At 41.7% G+C, this 24,694-nt stretch overlaps 1 protein-coding gene across 1 annotated transcript in view; it reads right to left on the bottom strand.

Annotated features, from left to right (window-relative positions):
- The window catches only part of BEND3 (BEN domain containing 3), a 44,505-nt gene extending 20,197 nt beyond the window's left edge, over positions 1 to 24,308 (bottom strand). The window contains exons 1-2 of the mRNA XM_078648422.1: positions 24,230 to 24,308; positions 5,140 to 5,289 (exon numbers count right to left, since the gene is read on the bottom strand). The gene's annotated coding sequence lies outside the window, so the exon portion shown is untranslated. The remainder of the gene's footprint in view (positions 1 to 5,139; positions 5,290 to 24,229) is intronic.
- Positions 24,309 to 24,694: the final 386 nt, after the last annotated feature.

The raw sequence follows: 24,694 nt of genomic DNA, 5'->3' as shown, positions 1-24,694 counted from the left end.
AGTGCCTAGCAATTACCCAACCCTGCTACTGGGCAATTTAATGACAATGGAGGATTGGCCACAGCCACTCAGTTTCCCACCTGCCATGATATTTAAAGTAAAGAACTGAGGTGGAACATTTTGTACCTTTTAGGCTCCAGTTGACCTGTTTCCCATAGTGTGAAATGTGTATTTGTGCAAGCTACAAATGTCTCGACACTTGAATTTAACACAAATGGGTATTAGCATATTTAACTATCATGTTTCTTTCTCCCGCTCAATTGCTACTCTCCAAAACAAACCTTGACAAACTACCTGCATAGTTTGACGAATACTGACAGACCTATGAATTTGTAGGTGCTCACCAACTTTTAAAGGGGTCGATTCTGCAATTAAAATTGTGACTCCAGAACTTGCACATTCAAGAAAGCACAAATGTAAACCAAGATTAGCAATTTCCTTGTGCAAAAGGGAAGATCTAACCACAAAAGTACAAATTATGTACTCAAAACTATTTGTAAACTGATAGAGCTGAGATAGATAGAGAGCGGGACAGTCCTAGCACTAAGCTGTGGTTTGCTCATTTTAATAGAGTTAATGTAGAGCATACAAGCCATCAGCATACTTTGCTGCCAAGATCAAGATAACCAGACAATCCCACTTATCCCGCAGAAGCACCATCGCCAGACTTTGAGACAAAACGTGTAAGGAGTAGGCGAGACTGTAAGCCTTCTCCGCCTAGTCCAGATAATCTGGAACATCATCTCAGTTAAAAATGGACAAGCAGCCATTCGTCTCCACTCCACAAGGAGCTGGAGGCTCTGATCTGTAGCTGACATATCGCCATGCCACGTGCTACATGCAGATCAGTGTGTCTTGTCTTGCTCATGTTGGCCATCCTTGCTGCTGATTTTATATAACCTCACCACAGTTTTCATTCCCTGTTTTTTCACGTACAACACCCTACTGTAGCTAGGTTTGCGCAATATAAATCCAGAGTGTACATCAGAGGTGGGATGGCCAAGCAACACTTGAGCCTGACTGGTGCCTGGCTTGGGATAATAACTAGCTCTAATATGGCGCTTTTCCCATGGAGTCTGATGACCTAAATAATATCTGAGGCAAATATTCCATTCAAATTCACGCACGACAGTTGAACACAAAATCTAAAATGATGCCTTGATATTTCTGCAACTGAGCTGATCTACTAATTGCACAAGTGGCTCTGAAGATCTGTGGGAAGTCAGAGTTGCCCATTGGGTTTGTTTATCACTGTAACTGCCTCAAGGAGGTGCTGACCCTCTACTTCTTTACTGTGTTAAATTAGGGGGCGTCAGTGGTATTAACATTAAAATAGTTTCTTCCCGTCCCTGAAATGAAAGTTTTCTCTTATTTCAAGAAAGACATGTTGTAGTTTTACGTACATGACCTGTCAGATTAAAACAACATGTAATACTTGTATTTTCTAAACATTGTGAACAAATATAGGTTATGACATTATTGAACTCAAAGCACTGTAATGAGTAAAAGTAAGAGAGAAGGAGGTAGTAATCCAGTGGGTGAATAGCTCAATGGGTATTCAGGAACTTGGTTTCAACTCATGGATTACCCACTTGATCCAATTGTGTGAAACTACACCAAACACTATACTTCACTGTGCCTCATTTTAATTGTCTAAAACCAAAAAGAACAATTGATGGACAGAATGCAGAACAATGTCATACATTCTCCCCAGTATAGAGATCTGGGCCTAAATCCATTTTTTTTTTTTGCTCACCAGGCCATTCCAGTATGGGCCCAGCCATATGCAAATCAGTCTTGACCCTGCACCCAATAGGAACAGTCCGGCCCGAACTGCTAGGCCAGGTCCTCCCTGGACTGGAAACAAGCATCCTAGGACCGGTTTCGGGCTTTCGGCCCTCATCAGCCAGGATAGCTTGACTCCAGTGGCATGGAGAGCACGGAACCCACGTCTGGGCATAGCTGTCCCACTCGGGGTGACAAAAGCAAAAGGAACAATTGATGAACAGAATGCAGAACAATGTCATACATTCACCCCAGTACAGAGATCTGGGCATAAATCCATCGTTTTTTGCTCACCATGCCATTCCAGTTTGGACCCAGCCATATGCAAATCAGTCTTGACCCTGCGCCCAATGGGAACTGTCCAACCCGAACTGCCAGGCCAGGTCCTCCCTGAACTGGAAACAAGCATCCTAGGACCGGTTTCGGGCTTTCGGCCCTCATCCGCCAGGATAGCTTGACTCCAGTGACATGGAGAGCACGGAACCCACGTCTGGGCAAACCTGTTCCACTCGGGGTGACAAAAGCAAAAAGAACAATTGATGGACAGAATGCAGAACAATGTCATACATTCACCCCAATACAGAGATCTGGGCCTAAATCCATTGTGTTTTTGCTTACCATGCCATTCCAGTTTGGATCCAGCCATATGCAAATCATTTTAATTGTATGTCACATCTGAGATCACGATAAAGAAACTCAACACCAGGTGTATGCTATATAAAAACCTAATTTATATATTGTTTAATAGAAAATAGTGTTGCTCCACAAGCAAGAAAATTCTTGGCCATGTATAGAGAACACATGACAAACTAACATCTCTTGATTAACTTATGGCAGAGTTGTTAGGAAGGTGGAGAGGTGGGGAAAAACAAGTGTTTAAGAAACTTATTTTTAATCTGAACTATGAAAGAGTCTTTATTATATTTTAAATGTATGATGTATCATTTACATTGCGGATGGAGTGATGGCTTTGCTTGTGCTTTGTCTGTTAGAGCTAGACCCTGGCTCACTTCTCTCTATGAATTTCCTTACTGGCCCACCTCTAATGTACACACAAAGCTATTCGAACTAGGGAATTTAAGTAGTATGCCAATTAATAGAAAGACATAAAATGGTTGCAATTGTAAAACAGACTGCTGATCCTCTTTCCTTCATTCTGTTTCCTTCATAATCTATTTATTTTATTCACCAGAAAGTTCAATGAGAATAGGGGACAGAAAGCAAATTGTCTTAAATAAAGACAATTTTGCTTTCTGCCTCCCTACTCTATGCTGAAACCTCAGATATGTGCCCTCATATAATATGTAGAAGTACACAGGATGCACAAGGTCACTAGACTTCAGTACCAAGATGGAAGATGGGCACTTATCTGTCACTCAATCAATCAATTTAGATTTAAAGTTACCTTTTGAGTGGCAACTGTACCTAGGTGTGAGTTTCAGTTCACCAAATGTACCTCTGTATGACTTGAGAGATATCGGGACAGGTGTTCACATGATAAGATCAAATGGAAGACTTCTTAAGGATTCTGGACAGGAAAGTTGAAATTATGAATGAAAATAGTATGAATAATCTGATGTTTTGAATCCAGTAAAACATTATAAGTAACTGCAAGAAATATTACGTGAATTGTCACAAACACCAACATTAATGTTAGAGACGCGTTAGGCTGTATAGGGTCAAAAAGAGAGCTCAAGATGTGAGACAATTGAGCAGTTTTTCCATATCAATCTACAACAAGCTTGTACGTTTGTATAATATGCGAAACACGACTGCAGAATCTGAGGTTAAAAAATCATTTGAACTATTCATTTAGGAATCTTGGAGCACTACTGATTTTCATGCACATTAATTTCCAGTTTATTTTGGTGGCCAGCAAGTCTAGGCAGAAATGGTAGTCCTAAATGAGATTAAGCTATAATGATCAACTAAGCTAAATTACAGAGTGTGACACAGTTGGTCATAAACCATCCCAGGCCTCAAGAAATGTACTTGCACGATTTTATCCTGCAGATTGGTGCTTACGTTTCTTACTCTGACTGCCAAGTTAGAGGATTTTGTAAAGTGAACTGTATGACAATCGTGCTGGTCACATAAAATTTAAATAGCTAGTAAATGAATTGTGCAAATATTTGAAAATACATTTGAGTAGTTATTAAAGCACGTTTTTGTAATTCTAAAATGAGATAGAATCAAAGAATTTAATGGGATCAAAACACATGATATTTGCTGAAACCCGATTTCCACACTTTGTTTGTACGCGGTATAGTTTTATCAGCATAGCTGCATATGAGTGGAAATGTTTGTGGCCATTTCAACCGCAAATGTCTGTCTGTAAATAGCAGCACACTACAACATCATGTTTTTGTTGAATATTTATTGAAAGTGCGAGATTCTAAATATGAACTGAGAAACATTCCTGCCCCCGTCCTGATGGCAATACTATTAGTGATCTAAGAGGAAAGTCGGTCATGTGTACCCTGTAAGTGTGCTAGATTTTTACTATACATGGAACAAAGGTTTAGTCTGTTAGCTCAAGCAAGAGCTTTTTGTACAGCAGACATGCTGAAACCACATATCTGAAGGTGTTCTCGTATGTGATAATGAAGAAAGAGATGACTCAGCAAAAAAAAATATTTGCCTAGGATCACGCAATTTGAGACAAATTTGTGGGTCAAGCGTATTACAATTAAGACGAGTAGATAATTCAAGACGCTAGACCTGCAGGTCTAGAAATATTTCTCTGACTTGTCGAGGCCTGCATCCAAACATCACAGTGATCAAAATGTATGCCTGTAACGAAAGGAACTGACCCTCTAATGATAAAGATACCAATATGATAGACTTATACATTTCACAGGCAGTATAGCAATATGATTTTAAATGTGTCAATCCAGAAATGGTCAATATTAAAGCAGAAGCTCTAAACGTCATGATAATGACTGGAAAAGGTTTATTGCAAATGTTCTATATGGCGGGCACAATTAGAGGATTATGCAGCTCAAGGTGCAATATGGAAAGCACCTCCAACGGTCACCTAAACAAGGAGAGTAGCTGCTTATTTGGTTAAATAAATTTACCTTGTGTTATGAATTGAAGTAATTATGGGATATATCCTTGCTAATTCAACAGATATTTCCACTAGTACGGTTTCTATAAAGATAAATAGAGAAAAAACATAATTTATTTAGCTCCTTCTGTTTGTAGTTTTGATATTGAGGTGGACCTAGGAAGGCATCCAAGAATAGTGACATAATATTCGGGTGCAGAAACTTCACAGAATAGTTTGGTGTCAGGCAAGTTGCCCAGAGTCTTCTGGAATTTCCTGGGGATTATCAAATGTACTTTCCTCACCTGTGGAGTCTTCTCCTTGACCCAATGGGCAACAGATGTGAAACGATCCAGCTTGAATCCCAATTGGATAGTGCGAACGTTCTTGGGTCTCAATGCCTCCCAGCAGGCATGTCGTGAAAGTCTTCTTCACTCATTTGGGGATCTTTAGATCTAGGAACAACACATAATTATTTGAGAGAGCTTGTTAGAAAAATCTCAGACAGTATGACTAGCCCATATACCTAAAGGACATGTTCACTATTATAGATCCTTAATATGGGAAACAAAAATGCCCTTTATTTAAACATAATTTTGTGTGCCACTCTATTAAAAAGATATACAAGACAGGACTAACCTTTATGCCCAGGCAAAACCAAGAAGGACAGATATTAATAATGAACAATTGTTCTTTGGGGTTTCTTTTCACAGGTACCATACATATATCCAACCTCTAAACATCAGTGAGATAATTTGAACACATTCATACAAATGTCCGCATAAGCCTCTCTCTCTTCATAATAAAAAGCTCTTATATTTTCTTTGCTTCAGGGATTAGGAAAATCAGTAAAAGTACAGATTTGCACTGCTCATTATTAGTGAATGTGTGACTTAAACAATCTTACACACAAATCAATCAAGGGGTGTTGGATAATAGGTAAACATAAGTAGTCCACAATTTGAATTTTGAGCTTCCTTAAGTGTAATCGATGAGCAACCCTAAATACAATGTTGATCATTTGACTCATTAATGTTAATCTGTGTTTCTCATCAGGACGATAGCCATCTGTCGCCTATTCTCATTGTAGGCATTAAATCATAAGCGTCAAGAGGGACGCCATGTTTGTACCCAGAGTATTATGTTCTGTCATCAGTGTTTAAATTGTTAAACATTTGAAAGACGACGCAGTATAATGTGTCAGAGTCCACGTTGTTCTGCTCTCTTCCCACTGCAATGTAGCAAACAGCCATCAGTTCTGCAATGTGATGCACACAAAAAAACAATTGAAACTAATTTGAGGAATCTATAGGTATGTTCCAATGATTCTCGCGTACCCCAACTGCTCTGTGATAATACCACAGACCGTAAAATAGTTAAAACGACAATAACAACACAAATATGAGGCAAACTGAATATCCCAAACACATAACCATTAACAAAGAACAAGAAGCATGGGTTCATTGCATTAAAACCTACATTACTCACTCTGACTACTTTAAAGCAATTACACCTTTGCTCTTAAAAGAATGAGTTAGCTCCAGCACAAGCTCAGGCTGGCCACCCGGCCATTGCATCACAACATATTCATCCTCCTACTTACAAAATTCTGCAGGAGGATCCTTTATTACTTACTACACATGGGGAAGCCCCCAAAAAATATAAACCTTCACCCAATTTTTCTACTTAACCCCATGGCTGCTCAGCATATTCCCCTGCTGTGCTGAGAAATCTGAACTCCCACACAAGATGACGAGCTGGGCTCGTCATCAGTGTAGCAGGAGGCTACTGCATGACGAGCCCAGCTCGTCATGAGTGTGGAAGGGGTTAAAAACCCTGATTTGAACCTAAATATCCTAACAGATACAGAACTATCTCTAATATGGGGCTAAACTACTTGAGCATGCAGTGATCAACTACAATGTTGCCTTGAAGCCAACAGCGAACCAGAGGCAGGCCAAGATAGGTTTTAGACATTGCAATATCACAGATGCAGCCCTTCTCTACATCTGGGTTGATACTTTTTAAAAAAAGAGTTATCTAGATTGCATGTAGTTTCTCTTACTCCTTGACCTCTCAGTGGCCTGTGTGTTGCAAACCGCAAAATGCTCTTAATGTGCTCATGAGGACTGGGAATCAACAATAATGTTCCAAAGAAGATACAGTGCCCAATAACATCTCATGGAACGTTCTACTCTAAATAGTACTGCTGGGATTGCGGAAGTCCACATTGGTCCACTTTGTAGTTTCTACTTTTCAACAGTACTACTTTTCAACATTTAACAGGGCTACTGACATTGTTAATTTGCTCTCTGCTACAGTTTACACAATTCATGCAAACCATAATCTATATCAGCACGCCTTGCGTGTTTAATTAAAAAAAAAAACTAACAAATGGCCTCAAAGAAGTAGAATGTTGGATGTCACAATATCAACTCAAATTGAATGCAGATAGATTGAGATAATTTATTTATTTACATTGAGATTTTCATAGCACTGCATGTTTCCGCTTGGATGCTTCTAAGCTATGACAAACTGGTGGTATAGTTATGAAAACAAATATGTTGAAATGAATTACAATTTGATGGATATCACCCAACTGCTATGTTTTTAATTGTGGCACACGGCCACTGAGGAGTTAAATGACAAAGAATGTGTGATTAATTCAGTTTTTATGTGTTTCTTAAATTGCAAGTAGTTGGGCTCAGATCTCAGAGTGGGGTATTCCACAGCCAGGTGCCCAGCACTCCCAAGGATCAGCGTCTCCAAAGGATCCGCATGCGTGAAGATGGAACGATAGAAGGTTTCTGGCTGGGTGTAGTGGGGAGTGAATTTCAAAAGATAATCTGGGTCTCTGCCCCTGTGGGTGGTACATAAAATCCTGAATGGAATGAAAGTGAGAAAATTCATAGCATGTTTAGTGTGGTCACATTAGCAAAGATTTAGGCAAAGTCTGAGGAGCTAAAATGATACCTTTGACTAATGAATTGACTTTGAAGTGAGGGTGAACAAGAACTCAATTCAAAGGTATCCCTAGATCCTGGCTTTTTAAAAGTTTGATGGTGCTTTCAGACCTTGGAGCCAACTGAGAGGTGGTAAACAAGGTTCAGTTAATCCCACTACTGCGATTTCAATTTTGTCTCTGTTCATGCACACAATGCTCTTCTTCATCCATTGCAGTACATGGTTCAAGCATAAGGCATTGTTGGTGCAACTGTTCAGAAGAATGTTGAGCTAGAAGTGAAATTCAGTATCATCCACAAACATTTGACAGTTGACTTGGTGTTTACGCATGGAAATGTTGAACAGCAAGTGAGAAAGGGAAAATCTTTGGAGGATGTTGCTAGGTAACGGGGACGTGGATGATTCAAATTACCCAATTTGTCTGTGGTAAAAAAAAAAAAATACACCTGATCCAGGCCAAAGCAGATGCAGATACTCCTTTCCACTGGTCCAACTATTCCATCAGTATTGTGTTGTAGATAGGGCCATATACCGTAGAAAGGTCAATGCACGTAAGGGCTATTTTTTGGTAATCATCCATGGAAAGGAGGAACTCATCTTTTATGTTAGATGGTGCTGCCTCCGTGCCCCTAAGAGGTTTAAATTCAAACTAAAAGTCATGGAGTAGTACATACTACTCAAATTACTGATACAGGTGTCTCATCGGCTTACTTTCTGTGATATTGAGTAAAAACGGGAGGTTGGAGATATGGCAGTATTTACACAAGGTATTTGGGTAATAGAGATTTGCTTAACCAGGGGGTAACGAGGTAATGATAGTGGGTTTCTGAGGGCTGAGCACTACTCTCAAACAGTAGGCGACATTTATCAAGTTAGCTGTGTCTGTTGGAAGGAAGGAATGGCAGATTTTTTATAGCATGTAGCTGAATTCATGGGAGAATTTGATACTTTAACCTTGGGGGACAGGCTTAAGACTCGGTTCGGCCATAGCGGTCTTGATTACATGACAACTTTACAGAGACAGTGCTATAAATAGGGTGATAACACAAACAACATACTGCCTGCGTATCTTTGGGAGCCATATTGGAAAAGACTGTTATGTAGCTTGTATCTAGCCTCCATTTTAGTTTCTCGTTTTAACTAAGCATCATTTTCTACTGGTGGTTTGCACATGTTTTCACTTTGTGAGACTGGCCCATGCATGCATTTATTTCTGATAGGCATTGCCGCCCTGTAGTATGCACATTTAGTGCCAGGGTCGCAAAGCTGAGAATATGATGCTTTGTTTTATTTTGTTCATTGGAGATGAGTATTTCCCCCCAGACAAAGTAAGAGACTGTTCTGCACCTTTGGCACAGTGTGCTATTTGAGGTTTTATCATTTAAACAGCATCCATGTTGAAGTCGGTGAGAGGTTCACTTCCCGCCGGAGTCATCATGGAACGCTGCTGTGAACTGTGACTGAGATGGAATTCAGCTGTAACAACTAAAGATTTACGCTGTTCCCTGGGGAGTATGAATGAGGGCGCAACCAAGCCCAACAAGAAGAGGGGGGCACGAAGGGGGGGGGGAATACCCCTTCCGGAACTAAAACCCTCACACACCCAGCAAGCTAGGTATCATGCTTCATCATTTGGGTTTTGCTCCTCGTCAAACTGGCGCTGCAATGTTCGACGGGCTCCCATAAAGGGGCTCTTTACAGGAGATATTTTGTTCCTGCCAGTTGGTGCATGTGGGTATGAGGGTTTTAGGGAAAGTGTAGACGTGTGTGTGAAAGTGGGAATTAAAAAAAGTTAGTAAATCCACGGAAATTTTTAATGGTGTGGTTCACTACTTTATTAAAAACAGTGAGCAGAATGTGACACGCTAGTGCTATGATCCAGCAGTGTCTTAATCTACCTGAAGGTCAACATGTTTCATGCTCGGAAGAGCAATTTGTCAGGACCTAAAAATCAAGAGGTGGGTGCTACACAGCAAGGGAAGGGGTAGATACTACCTTCCACTCGGTTAAATCAAGGCAGGCCAGGTGGTCCTGCAGTCTCTAAGTGGGACCCTACTTAGACATAAGAACGGCTTCAACGGTCGTCTCCTATGTGCTTGATACCCTAAGGTTGAGGTACCTGTTCGCAGTCCGGACTTGCCTGTAGAACCTACCCACACGTAGGGGGGGGGGGCGGTCTCTCTTCCTTTCCCCTAAGCCCCTTTTAAGAATTTTTTTTTTAATACAAGGATTTTGCAAGCACTGTGCAGACGAAACCTAAAAAGGCAAAGTGTTCACTTGCATGCCACCCATGTGAGAATATTGTTTACAAAAGCAGTTCCGCACATTTAAATGGTCACCCTAAATCTCAGCAAATCAAATGTAACATATACAAAGTTTGAGTATAACGAAATCAGCAAACTGTGCAAGAAGAAAATATCTGCACACTTTAGCATAGAGATCCTCGCATATAGGGTATAAGATCCAGAAAACTGAACAGAACAGAGAAACTCTGCATGGTCAAAGGTCGATAATAACCATGAGATCAATTAAAAGGGGTGGCATAAAAACAGTCCAATATTGAGACGCAGCGCCCCAAACAAACAAGCATTGGCATAGCCAATTGGTCTCGCCTTTGGGATCTTAAAAGTGTTTAGATATCCAGCACAATATCCTTGGTGCAACAACATCAAGTGTTGCATGGCTAAACACTTATAAGGTCCCAAAGGCGAGACATATTGGCTATGCCAATGCTTGTTAATTTTGAATGCATCTCTGTTTCCCTTCTACATGCCACTCATGTACATCAATTACTCTAAGTTGTAATTGGAATTGCATTTATATGGCGCTTACTACCCCTGGTGAGGCGTTGAAGCGCTTTTTTGGAATATCATGCATGTCTATCTTCAGCCTTTTTTAAAAATCATAACAATAATAATTAGAGCAAACATTTACTTCTCACATAGCGTCCCTCTAATGATTACACCTAAATCACTAATGTGCCACAAAGAAACAAGAGTAAAAGCGCAGAATGGTTTCCTTTAGCATGCAGGAATAACACCAGGGCTCGAGTCGGGGTACCACGCGGGTGGACGGCGTCCCTCCACTTATTTTTCCGGCTGGACGCCATCCCCCCTGCCCAAAAGCTGGACTTTCAATTATGGCGTTCCTTGCCCGCACGGCCGCCCGGTCGATCTCTCAAGCACAAATCAGTTTGATTTTACCACTAAAGATCCTTGTGCGTTTGGTGTATGCGTGGGTCCACCGAAGGCCTTTGCTGTGATAGTGTGAAGCCCCCTCGCCTCACCTCACCAGAGAGCTCAGGGGAGTCACTACATTAAGAGCAGCGCTATGTCTAATCCCCACTGATGTGTAGCGCGCCCTGTAAAGGAGAGGTGACTACCTTTCGTGATGACACTTCCTGTTGTGATGTCACTTCCGGTGACACCACCTAACTTTGAGCATCCCCCCACTTCTTTTTTTATTGTGCCCTGAATAACCCCAATAACCCATGGACTGACCACTAACTTGGGGTACCCGGTTAGTGTCCGACTCCCTATAAAGCGCTTAAACACCACATCAGGGGGAGTAAGCACTATATAAATGCAACCTCATTCAGTGTTGTGACGTAAAATTATCCCCCACCCCCGAGGGGGCCCTGAGTCTTCAATATCTCACAAATACTAATTGACCTTGGGCTTAGTGGGGGACCTCTGAAGGGCTGAGGGGGCCCTGGAAGGGGTGGAGGTCCCATGAACAGCAGGGGCTGCAAGGGTTTGTGTTACGCCACTGATCTCAATGTAAAATGTTCTACTTACTGACGTTTTGCAATTAGGAAGTGTACAGACCAACGTTCTGAAGTGCCTCGCTGCAAAAATAATTAATATGTAGCCTGACAATTTATTTTAGAAGATACCAACTTGGCTCATGTGACTGTGAAAAGGTTGCGTCAATCAATCAAAAGCTTGGACTTCCAAAGCATAAAGTACCTTTGATGGCAAATGAGAACAAGCATTGGAAATGCAATAGGTCTCGCATTAGGAAAGTTTGAGCGATTGGTATTGTAAATGACACTTTTTTTATTTATGTGTTGGTTTTGAAAATAGCAAAATTAATAGCTTTGTCAGTTACAATGTCAATAGTTTTAACTTTCGCAAATGTGACACCTATAGCATTTGTAATGTAATGTGTGTTGTATTTACGTGACTTACATGTATTGATATTACAAATAACAATGGCTTTTAATTTTGTAAATAATTAATACTTAAATAAAATGTATTGTAATTTATAATGGCAATAGCTTAAACGTTTGTAAATAAATGTTGTGAAGATTATGTTGTGTATTTTATTGTGATGAAAATCCAAGAACATTGCATTTGCACCTACACACACACAGAGCCACACACACACATATAGATGTGGGGGTGGATCTGGGGGATATGGTGGTGGTGGATGTGGTGGTGGTGGTGGATGTGGTGGTGATGGTGGTGGATGTGGTGGTGGATGTGGTGGTGGTGGTGGATGTGGTGGTGGTGGTGGTGGAGGTGGTGGTGGATGTGGTGGAGGTGGTGGTAGATGTGGTGGAGGTGGTGGTGGATGTGGTAGAGGTGGTGGATGTGGTGGAGGTGGTGGATGTGGTGGAGGTGGTGGATGTGGTGGTGGTGGATGTGGTGAAAGTGGTGGTGGATGTGATGGTGGTGGGTGTGGTGGATGTGGTGGTGGATGCAGTGGTGGATGAGGTGGTGGATGTGGTGGTGGTGGATGCGGTGGTGGTGGTGGATGTGGTGGTGGTGGATGCGGTGGTGGTGGTGCATGCGGTGGTGGTGGTGCATGCGGTGGTGGTGGAAGTGGTGGTGGATGTGTTGGATGTGTTGGATGTGGTGGTGGATGTGGTGGAGGATGTGGTGGTGGGTGTGGTGGATGTGGTGGTGGATGCGGTGGTGGTGCATGTGGTGGATGTGGTGGTGGTGGATGTGGTGGTGGATGTGGCGGTGGATGTCATTGTGGAGGTGATGGTGGATGTGGTGGTGGATGTGGTGGTGGATGTGGTGGTGGTGGATGCGGTGGATGTGGTGGTGGTGGACGCGGTGGTGGTGGAAGTGGTGGTGGATGTGTTGGATGTGGTGGTGGATGTGGTGGTGGATGTGGTGGTGGATGTGGTGGTGGTGGATGCGGTGGTGGTGGATGTGGTGGTGGATGCGGTGGTGGATGTGGTGGTGGTGGATGTGGTGGTGGATGTGGTGGTGGATGTGGAGGTGATGGTGGAGGTGATGGTGGATGTGGTGGTGGATGTGGATGTGGTGGTGGATGTGGATGTGGTGGATGCGGTGGATGTGGTGGTGGTGGATGCGGTGGATGTGGTGATGGTTGATGCGGTGGTGGTGGTGATGGTGGATGCGGTGGTGGTGGTGGATGCGGTGGTGGTGGTGGATGGGGTGGTGGTGGTGGTGGATGGGGTGGTGGATGTAGTGGTGGTGGGTGTGGTGGTGGTGGGTGTGGTGGATGTGGTGGTGGTGGGTGTGGTGGATGTGGCGGTGGATGTGGCGGTGGATGTGATGGTGGATGTGGCGGTTGATGTGATGGTGGATGTGACGGTGGATGTGGCGGTGGATGTGATGGTGGATGTGGTGGTGGATGTGGTGGATGTGGTGGTGGTGGATGTGGTGGTGGATGTGGTGGTGGATGTGTTGGATGTGGTGGTGGATGTGGTGAATGTGGTGGTGGATGTGGTGGTGGTGGATGCGGTGGATGTGGTGGTGGTGGATGTGGTGGTGGATGTAGTGGTGGATGTGGTGGTGGATGCGGTGGTGGTGCATGTGGTGGATGTGGTGGTGGTGGATGTGGTGGTGGATGTGGCGGTGGATGTCATTGTGGATGTGATGGTGGAGGTGATGGTGGATGTGGATGTGGTGGTGGATGTGGCGGTGGATGTGGCGGTGGATGTGGCGGTGGATGTGGCGGTGGATGTGGCGGTGGATGTGGAGGTGGATGTGGAGGTGATGGTGGATGTGGTGGTGGTGGTGGATGCAGTGGATGTGGTGGTGGTGGATGTGGTGGTGGAAGTGGTGGTGGATGTGGTGGTGGAAGTGGTGGTTGATGTGGATGATGTGGTGGATGTGGTGGTGGATGCGGTGGATGTGGTGGTGGATGTGGTGGTGGTGGGTGTGGGGGTGGGTGTGGTGGATGTGGTGGTGGATGCGGTGGTGGTGGATGTGGTGGTGGTGGATGTGGCGGTGGATGTCATGGTGGATGTGGAGGTGATGGTGGATGTGGTGGTGGATGCGGTGGATGTGGTGGTGGTGGATGCGGTGGATGTGGTGGTGGTGGATGCGGTGGTGGTGGAACGAATGGTGGTGGAACGGATGGTGGTGGTGGATGCGGTGGTGGTGGAAGTGGTGGTGGATGTGTTGGTTGTGGTGGTGGATGTGGTGGTGGATGCGGTGGAAGTGGTGGTGGTGGATGCGGTGGATGTGGTGGTGGTGGATGTGGTGGTTGTGGTGATGGTGGATGCGGTGGTGGTTGTGGATGCGGTGGTGGTTGTGGATGCGATGGTGGATGGGGTGGTGGATGTAGTGGTGGTGCATGTGGTGGATGTGGTGGGGCAGCAGCAACCACATACCAACCTTTCAATACCTGGCTGCGCAAGATAAGAGAGCACAACAATAGTCAACATTCAATAAAATCCAGTTAGTTGCTACTGAAGTGGCGCCGGACGTTAACGTGTGTTAAGAATGTTTTTATCCCTTTTAAATCACGGAGAAAGAAGAGACTTCGCATAACTAAAACATTGAAATACTCGCATTTTTAAGCAAGGATGCAAAAATTGTAAACATTGCACACACAAAACAAGATGCAGCGCCTGGAATCCAGAAAGTATGAGACGGGGGTGTGTTTCTGAAAGTTGTTGATGGTATAGAAGTCTGATGCCCTGTCAGTTGGTGGCGATGCTTTAAGTCCCCCGGCCCTGGAAGTACAGAGGCTGCAAGGTAACTGGGCAGCAAGTTACTGGCTCGAAATATTATGGGATAAACTGTTCATTGTCAAGATCACACACATTTTCCAGCTGCACATATTGTAAGCTATATAGATAATTCGGTCAATGTTTATTTGTTTTGAATGCCAACTATGAAATGATGAAAATAGAAGTGGGTGAGGGGAAATAACCTTGCCCACAAAAGCCAAATTCCCAATACAGCAAGTACCATGTCATGTGAGGAAGTGACGGATGTTTTATGAGGACAACCCCTTTCAAAATTATATATTACACAAGCGAACATTTTTAATTCCACTAAAGAACATATACCTAGAGAGGAGTTAAAAACAGTGCTGAGCATTTTTGAAATGGCAAAAAATGGAAATCTGGTATACAGCGCAAACTTATAGTGCAGAATGCGCCTCTGGATGACGCATGTCGCACAAAAATAATAGCGCAAGAAATGAAAATGCTGCAAACAGCAGCTTTTCACGTTTGAGTCATTTACTTTTTTCCGTGCTCTTGATAGGATTTCCACCTGAATGGTATTTAATATTGCGACCAGGAATAATTCTACAAGGAATAATTCTTGATTTCTGAAATCTCAGGTACGAAGCATGACGCAAAATACCAGAAATTATGCTTGGGGCAAAATGCCATAAATTCTGCTTACATAACAAAAAAGTTTACACAGGTCAAATAAAAATGCGTGAAACAAGACAGTGAAATGCCAGATTGATATATCTAAGCAGGACACAGCACTTGTACAAATGAAACCACATTGTAAACAAAGCTTAACTAAACAAGGCAGCGCTGAGAGGGGGCTGGGCACGAAGGAAGGAGAAATGCGAGTCATGGCCGGAGGCCGGCCGTGAAAGCCTTTGATGCCGCAGGGGGTGGAGCGGCAAACTGAAAGCACGGCCGGCCGGCCGTGAAAGCCTTTGATGCCGCAGGGTGTGGAGCGGCACCAAGCTGGGCAACAGATGGCTGACGATTTTATGCTGTGCACGCGCATTTTAGGTCAATGCGCTTGCGCATTGACCTAAAAGCGCACGGGCACAGCATCAAATCGCCAGTTAGGTAAACTCTCGATAAGCCCCTATATATCTCGCTCCCGCTCCATGCGCATTGAGATAGGTCGCTCGACCTAAAAAGGGGCAATTTTCGCAAAAATGTGAATTAAATTATTTAATCAATATGCATTTGTTTTTAAAGAAGCACTGCAGAATAAAGTAAAACGGACAAAGCATTAACCTCTGTTTTGAATGCCATCATGCTACCTATATGTAGAGGTGCGAGAGGGCGTCTGTGCCTGTCTCTCTTGCCTTTTACAAATATATAGTCTATGCTGTTTTACTGAAGGGGTCGCAGGTTCTCCGTGAAGATTAACAAAATAAAGAAGATAACAACAAACAAAAAGATTTGCTGGCGAATCAATGCCACCTTTTTGCGTAGCTCATCAAGTGCAAAGAAAGAACAGTGTAATGAGTAACAGTCAATCACCAAACAGTTAATATTTTAAATCTGCGTGTTTTGAAACCGCAGGTTTGGTATATTTCCTTCACAGAGGACGATGAGAATGACTGTAAACAAGTCAATGACAAGAATACTCGAAAAAATACCTATGTGGGGGTATGGGCCCTTCTGTAGACGGTGCTGCCATTTTCAAGCCAATAACTAAGATGAGCTCTACTTGCCATCAAAAAACAGCCAATTGCTTTCTTTCAGAATGTAGCCATTATGTCACTAAAAGGGAGAAAGGGTGCTACCCTTCAAAATTCTTGGTCAACTAACAGCTTAATGAAAACATGACATACATAAATGTGAAGAGAAAAGATAAGAAGCAACAAACAAGCATTGGCCGTGCGGAATGCATAGATAGGGGAGAGAGGCGGAGGGAGTTGTGTGCGCGCGCGCGCGAAAGCACGTAATGAGCCATGACGGTTCCGAAAGGCAGATGGCGGCTGCACACGTTAACGCGCACATGCCCACAAGCTTTAGGCCAGGAAAAGCTTGTGGGTAGCACTTTTTTACCCCCTACTAAAAGTCGAGCAATCAGCGCATGAGCTGCTCTAGGCTCGACCTAAAAAGCATGTACAATGACAATCAGTATCCCTGGTTAAAATGAAGCCCTATTAAACAAAAATCAACATACAAGAGGACCCTTGGACATATTGTCCTAAGTCGCTCACTCATAAAAAAAACAGAGAGTCTGTACCCAACAGTTCATAGACGATAGAAAATAACACGGTATATACAAAACATATGTATGACAAAAGTTGAAATGCATAAACACCAAGCCCAAGTGGGCACATTAAAGGTAACGAATCATGAATCTTGCTTCCCTTTGTGCATGTATTTGCATATAATTAAGGAGCATTATAAAAAGTGTTGCAAATATGTGTAAAAGTGTTTACAGTGTAATCACTGTTAATAATGCTAGCTGAACTTGCTGCTGGATATATTGTAATGGTAAATGTTTTACATTTATGAACCATAAATATTTTGAACATCTTAGTTGTGTGGATGCATATCGTGCCCTAACAGCAGACACTTCTCTTTCCAATAATCATACAGCACACTGTAATTTAGCAGCCAAAGGATTTGTGCTGAACAAGGTTAGGTCTACTTGTTGCCCTTGACCCCAACGAATATGTCCTGGGTATTTAGTGACAGTAATTACACATCCCTAACTGAACAGTATTCATGTTTCTAGGTTGTTCATTTTCATTTCATCTGAAAGTACTTCTTGGCACTGAGCACTTCAGTTTCTCCTGGACCCAATATCTGTGCTTGTTTGTAAGTCTGAATAGTTCTCAAACTTCCACATTATTAGCATTAGAGTGTAAATCGGGCACTGCTTCGGATGTTATGTCCAGTCTACAGCACATAGCTGGTTGGGGTATTCAGTCTTTTGCTGATCTGCCATTATATTACAGAAAGCTTTTATTCCTTAAAAAGATAGTTCTGCCAAACACTCGGTAGTGAAAACAGACATGCTCTACTACATAAAGCTTCCACATCAGTGTCAGCCTTACTAAGGAGATATTGGATTTGGAAATTGTACATTGGTAAGGCACAGAGTCATCTGTGCCCAGTTGCGTCAAATTAGATTTCTTTTGCATATACTTTAAAGGTTCATTGTTGTTTTTTACTCTGCGTTGATCATGTAAGTGGTCTTTCTTGCCTTCTCCTTGATAGAGCTTAGTGCCTAGACCATCTTCACTTCCTTTTATATGCAGTGTGGTAACAGTAGATCAGCATAAGTCTGTCCTAGGGATGTTAAAAGTTCCTTGTTCAACTGATTGCATGCTTGCTGACAATTTACAGTTCATCTTAACCCAAAGGGTTCATGCACTTTGTGCTCTGGTATTTTAGTTTCCTCTTTCAAGGTGATTGATTTTGGCCATGTTTTAGGTCTACACTTTCATGTGCTCACTTTCATTTTCATTCCTTCTACTGATAGTGTGTCAAATGTACTTGACACTGCTTTGGCAAAATTTACTTTTGTCAAGAGACAGTTACAGACCTTGTGCTTTCATCTGCCTAACACTTTTCCCAATTTAATATCGAGTTCACCCTGAGTCCTACCAATCACAATGATATTAGTGAGATATACGAGCACTTCCACAAGATGCACATCTCTGACAGTGTTTTATAGTAGGTGAAGGGGGCTACTGATATGCCTCGGAAATTTCATTGAATTTGTAGAATCCAACACGACAAATGAATACAGTTTTCTCTTTCTTTTCTGGCATAGTGGACATTTCCTACCATCCATATTTGAAATGTAAAACAGAAAAACAGTTGTTTTCTGTTAAGCAGATTAATGGATCGTCAACTCCAGGATTTGCATCTTGATCAGGGACTGTTCAGCCTGTGATAATCAATGTACACTCTCAAATCATTGTACTGCTTCCTGCAAATGAATATTGGGAAATTGTTAGGACTTTTTCTGGGTTCTTATATCATTCCAGATAATAATGCTTCTAAACCTTTCTCCATGTGGATAGGATAGTAGATCATCACACTGCCAGCTATTATGCTCTACTCTTAAGTGTGTGTCCAACATCCCATTAACATGTTAGTAATACATCAGTTTCTTTGTATAATTGTACCCGTATTTATTCCATTTCCCACTCAGATGAGGAATCTCAAACATTCAGCTTTACAGAATCTATCCTCGAAGAAACTTTAAATACCCTGGCAACTTGACTTAGGTCCATAGGGTGGGAATTGGAAGGAATTCTGCTATTTTATTTCCAACTAATCAGCAGCATTAATTCAAGTTTGTCACAGGAACATGAATAGTCTATCTTCTTTCCTTCTTTGGTGTGAAGAAGGTTATTTTCACCATCAGTCATCCTGCCATGGCATCTCTGTGAGTTAATTACATCACCAGTGACTTGTATTGTGATATTCACACATACAGACTACTAATATTATCTTCCATGTCGTCTGTGACATATTCAATGGCTGTTTGCTGAAAAAACACTGGTCCTTCAGGTTTTCTCTTAATTCTTCCTTCTTCTTCAGATGAGCATACTGACACAAAGGGTGCATGTTCAAAGGCAGAACATAGTTGGGCACAGCCATGTGTCAATTAAACTCGGCTAATGTTCCAAATATACTGAAGTTAGTTCACACAAAATTCTGGACCGTCTTCACAAAAGTAAATGTACACATGTAGATTTACTTGTGTGTAAATGTACACATGTAGATTTACTTGTGTGTAAATGTACTGCTGCACCAAGTAGTAACTTTATTTTTTTTGCTATTCACCATTATTGAGTGTAAGTTTGCCACTAAGTGCAGACTTACATGTCTCCACCCTTTAGCGCAGGAGGTGGTGCCAACCAGAACAGGATCTAAAAGTATAAACTTACTACTAGTATCTTTTCACAGGTAGGTGGGTGTCTCCACCCCGGAGCAGAGATCACCACATTGTGAAATATAGGAAAAAATCATGTTTATGAATTCATAAACAAAATGGTAAAAATATTAAAATGAAAAATAAATATGTAAATTAGTTAAAATAATTATGAATCCAGTATTAAAAAATTAAATGCAGCTGAACAATAACTCAATCAATTAAATGTTTAATAATTAAATAAATTAAAATGTTATTTTATTATATTTCTAATTATTATTGTTTAAAATAATGTTTTTTTTAAAAATCCACCCTATCACAATTATATTTAATTATTATTTAGAAAACTTTACTAAAACGTATTGGTTAAGTTAATTTGAATATATTCCATTTTTTATTAAAAGCTTAAAAGTTTTATTTCATTATTTTTAAACAAAAATGTACATATTAATTACATTTAAATAAATTGAATATAACTTAACACTTACAAATTGCATATATGTAATTCAAAACTTGAAATAATATATTTTATTAACAGGATTTCTTAGAAGTCCCTGCCTCTATTATTTTCTATGGGAGTGCATTGCAGTACCTATGAGTGGCCTTGTGTGGTGCTGTACTACTGCAAAGCTGGGCTAGAGTACAATCATGACTGTTGTGGGTCTTTTTTTTTTACTGTAGAAATTTTAGAAGTGCAGTTTGTGAATAGCAATGTGCTTACTCTTTTGTGGTGGGTGTTTGTAGTTGCTTGTTCCTCTCTAAACCCCTCACTTTTCCCCTTCCCTTTAGTAGTATTCCCCATTTTCCAGCTGCTCCCCAGGTTCATTTCACATTTTATTAGTAAAACGTACTATCTACATGTGCAAAGGCCTCTGCAACTTCCTAGAGAATGTGTATGTTCACTTTGATTAGTCTAATCCACTCGCAGCATCTCCAAATCTATGGTAAAACAATCCTTCTAAGGGTCCCAAAAAGTAATGTGTCCGGTTATTCCTTGGAGTAGGTTCACAGATGAGAGTATCTTGGCTTTCCATATCCAGCAGTCTACTAATGTTTCTTCCCACTCAGATAGGTGCATCCATCTTTCATTCAATCAATTCATTTGTAATATCATTAGATTGAGAGGATCTAAACTCTTGATTACAGTTTATGAACCTCTGATCCTTTGTCTGAGATATAGGCTTTTGCTCACCTAAACCTATTGCTCTTTGCCCAAAGACATGCATTCAGTTTATGTCACTTTCATGTAATGGTCAGCAAGTTTTGTAATAGTTAGCAGTACTTTTACAGATTTTGCACTTCTTCCCATAATTGTGACACAAATACTAAGGCATGGTTGGTGTCCTTCACTGGATTGTCCCTTTAAGTTCTGGTTGATTCTCTTGGCTCCTGAGCTCTGGAAATCTCTGGCTTGTTTCTGTGAAGGGGGTTTGAGTCTTTTCCCATACCAGGCTTGGTAAAAGTTTGTGCATACGCTTTCTAGTAAATCTTGAATTAAGCAATCTTCATACAATACACTCTCATTATTTAGTTTCCCGGTTATAGTTATTGTTCTGGTATTACTTTCTGCAAAAATGTCCATTTCAATTTCAGTTGAGTATCTTTTTTCTATAGCACTTATCTGTACTAAGGAACCTGGCTGCTTGAAACATTTCACTGCTCTGTGAAGTTTAATGCTTGCGTCATGTTGTTTGCTTCACTTTTGATCTTGTGCCCAAGTTACAACTCCATAGTAAATCTTTCACTTTAAAATATTTTGAACTGTAAGCAATCACTTGCATATTGCCTCTATTTTTCAATCAGCTACTTTTCTACAATTTGCATTTCATCAATTAATTTCTGAATTTCTATTAAACTATACAGCACGTACACATCTGGCATACCTGGATTTACCCCTTCTATCGCTATATATTATTCTAGAACCAGATTCTTATGTTTGCTACTTTTACTTAGGCCGTGGAAATGTAATTCTCATAAGTTGATTCTGACATACCTAAAATCTTTTGTATAGTACTTGGAAGACAGTTGAGATTATTTACTTCTTCAGAGTACTTAATTGAAGTCTTTCTGCACAGAAATTCACTTCAAGCGTGTGTTCTCTACAGAATAGTATAAAGGAACTTTGCATTCTCAACCTTATGTGATATGCTTCATCTCACAATAGTTACCAAAAACATAATTGTCCTTACATTTACAGGTGTTTTTAGCATCTAAACAAGGGAGGTCTTTGCACAGCCCTATAAAGAAATATTTCAAAAACAAATACACAAATAGAATATTTGGTACTGTGAGACAACATTGATAAACTCAATAAAAAAGTGTTTCTTGGAAGTAGTGCAGCAAGCCGTTTATCTCCCACTGTCAATAATCCCAAAGGTCAGTCTGCCTTCTTGTTTTTGGGGGAAGGAAGGCTAAATTGTTTTAGGTTTTGCAATCCCATATTTTTTTGAAGAATATCTTCTATGTAAATAAAAGTTCTAAAGAAATTAATATTTCAGTTCACAAATCACCTTAGATTGTCAACTGAACATTTTTTGAGAGTGAAACCGTGTCCCAGCGCCACATCTGCAGTTTGTACTGTTGCTACTTCACCATCGTGAAAAAGACAGGAGGTATGTTATGGTACATACCTTTTATTTTGAACTGCATGTCATCCTAGGGTGTAGGATTTTTTCCAGCTAAACTAATAGAGATAAACAGCAACCATCAAGCCAAGAAAGATAGCTGTTCATAGGAGATCTGCAAGGTACTGTCATTTCCATGTTGGGGAGGGCCACACAAATCTCTCTGGTTTATCACCACAGACCAGCATAATCAACTTGTATATTCTCAAAGAATAAAGGAAACCCAGAGGACTTTACTGAGCTTCTCTGTTGCTACCTCGCTCGATGCTCTCCCACTCTGCTTTTTTTTTCTCTCACTTGCCCAGCAAGCTCCTACACTGCATCCCACTATTCAGCTACACTGACTTGCTCTCCCGCCTCGGTGATGGGAAGGTAAATTCACTATGACCCTAGGTGGGAATGGACCTCTGGGAATAAAGAAGCATAAATAATAGCCCACGTAGCTATGTGGGCATCACATGCACTTGCTGTCTGTGCCTGAGTTGTTGGTGGTAGCCACAGTCCCCCACAGCATAAATTCTGAGGGAACAGAACCGAAGAATAGGATTCAGGAACCCTGCAGGTTGTGCCCGTAGCGAGCCCAGTTGGATAAGTGTTGCCTGGTCCTGATCCCAAGGATCTCGCCCAGCGTTTGAACATCCTGCTAATAATGGCCATTAGGACACTGATTTTAAGGCAGCTATATAATTAACCCACCAGTTTTAGACACCGAACATACTGTGACACCTGCATTATTTAATTAGCATGTTCTAGCTGTGAAACCACACCTTCTGGCTCCTCTATCATGTTATGTGATAGTCATGCTATCAATGGCTACAAAAAGTCCTTGTGGAAGGAGCTTATTGTTTTTTAGATACTTACGTTAGACATAGAGCTAGCTTTTCATAAAATCTGATCTTAAAATCTAGCAAGATCCAAAACACATAAACAACTCGACATCAGACCCTTTTTCACACTTCCAATTTAATCACTGTGTCCACAGAATCTGTGGAACATGAATAAGCAGCCAAAGTTGCCATAGCTACTTACATGATGCAAACAGACTATGCTTAAAGCAAAAATGCTTCTGCATACAGCCATTCCAGAAACAAACTCACCACCGTATGGTAAGAACTATTCACTTGCATCAGCCACCAGAAACATGCATTAGTGAATATGGGAGTCTTCTTGCACACAATTCATCTTGTAATCATGAATCTACAATCATTTACAAATCCCAACTTTTAGAATGGTTTTGTGAATGGTAGAAGTTTGCACAATTTCGAATTGTGTAAATCATATTTCCGCCACTTCTATTTTTCAGCAATTCGACCTCACTGTTTCCCTGCAGGAAATATGGCTGTTACATATTACCTCTCTTTAAATGGTCCACTCAGAAGTACCTTAATGTATGCCTTTCTTGAATACTCTTTAGAAGAGTCGCTTAAAGGTGTGTGAGAGTTCAAAAAATGTATCTCTTCAAATAGCAAAGCATTTCAAACTCAACATACTCGCCCATGCTTTGTTCGATCACAAATAAAAAGTCACCTCATTCCTGCCCATTTAGATCTTGAATAGCCTGAAAGCATAAAAGATCAAGTAGCTGTGTGATGTCTCGAATGCTGCATTAGGATCGTGTTCACGTGAAACAGTTAATAGGGGGCTATCAATGCACTGTAATAGTTGATTATCAATCTCTTAGTGCAAAGCATGCGAAAATATTGTTAAAAGGCACTGTCTGATTTATATATGAAGTCTGATGATTGAAAACAATAATGTATGGTAAGGCAGGATCAAACTGAATCCAAAAACTGCAACAACACATTGCATTGATTCACTGTCACAAAAGTGTACATTGGAAAGTCTGTGTCTTGACTCAGAAGCGTTAGGTGTGAGAAAGGGCTAAACCTGTGCAGACTATACTGCCAACGCCTGGCAAAAACTTAGCTCTCAAATAATTGCCAACCCTCCCGAATCAGGGGGAGGTTCCCGAACTTGGGCCTTACCTCCCGCCTCCCGACAGAAGATCTATAAAAATCCGATTGCCTCCGCTTTGCTTTCGACTCTAACCAACATCAGTAAGTGAAGGCAAGGGGAGGTAATCGGTACTAGGAGGGGTCTTTGTGGCTGTACTTCCCCATAAATCCAGCCATTGGTTAGAAAATATGGCCCGCCCCGGAAAAGTCGGCCCACCCGGCCCGGAAGAAACCGCCCCCTGCTCCTGCTCCGGAAGCGGCAACTTGAGTACACCGGAAGTAGTTGTCCAACTACTCGTGGACCGGTCCGCGAGATTTTCAGCTGACTCTTAAGACGCTGTTGTCCGCGTGGCTGGCTTTGGCCGAGGAGGCGTGTGAACAGACTGACCCCAGGACATCCGGTTTCTGCCACTGGCAGAGGAAGCCCCACCTGCGGGAGAAAGACAAAGCCGGCAGTCAGAGACATCAGAGCGAGGGCATGCCAGCGCCCTGAGC

Source organism: Lissotriton helveticus, chromosome 6, assembly GCF_964261635.1.
Source record: "Lissotriton helveticus chromosome 6, aLisHel1.1, whole genome shotgun sequence".
Lineage (NCBI taxonomy): Eukaryota > Metazoa > Chordata > Amphibia > Caudata > Salamandridae > Lissotriton > Lissotriton helveticus.
Note: the sequence above shows the minus strand (reverse complement) of the source record. Positions and strands in the feature narration are given on the sequence as shown.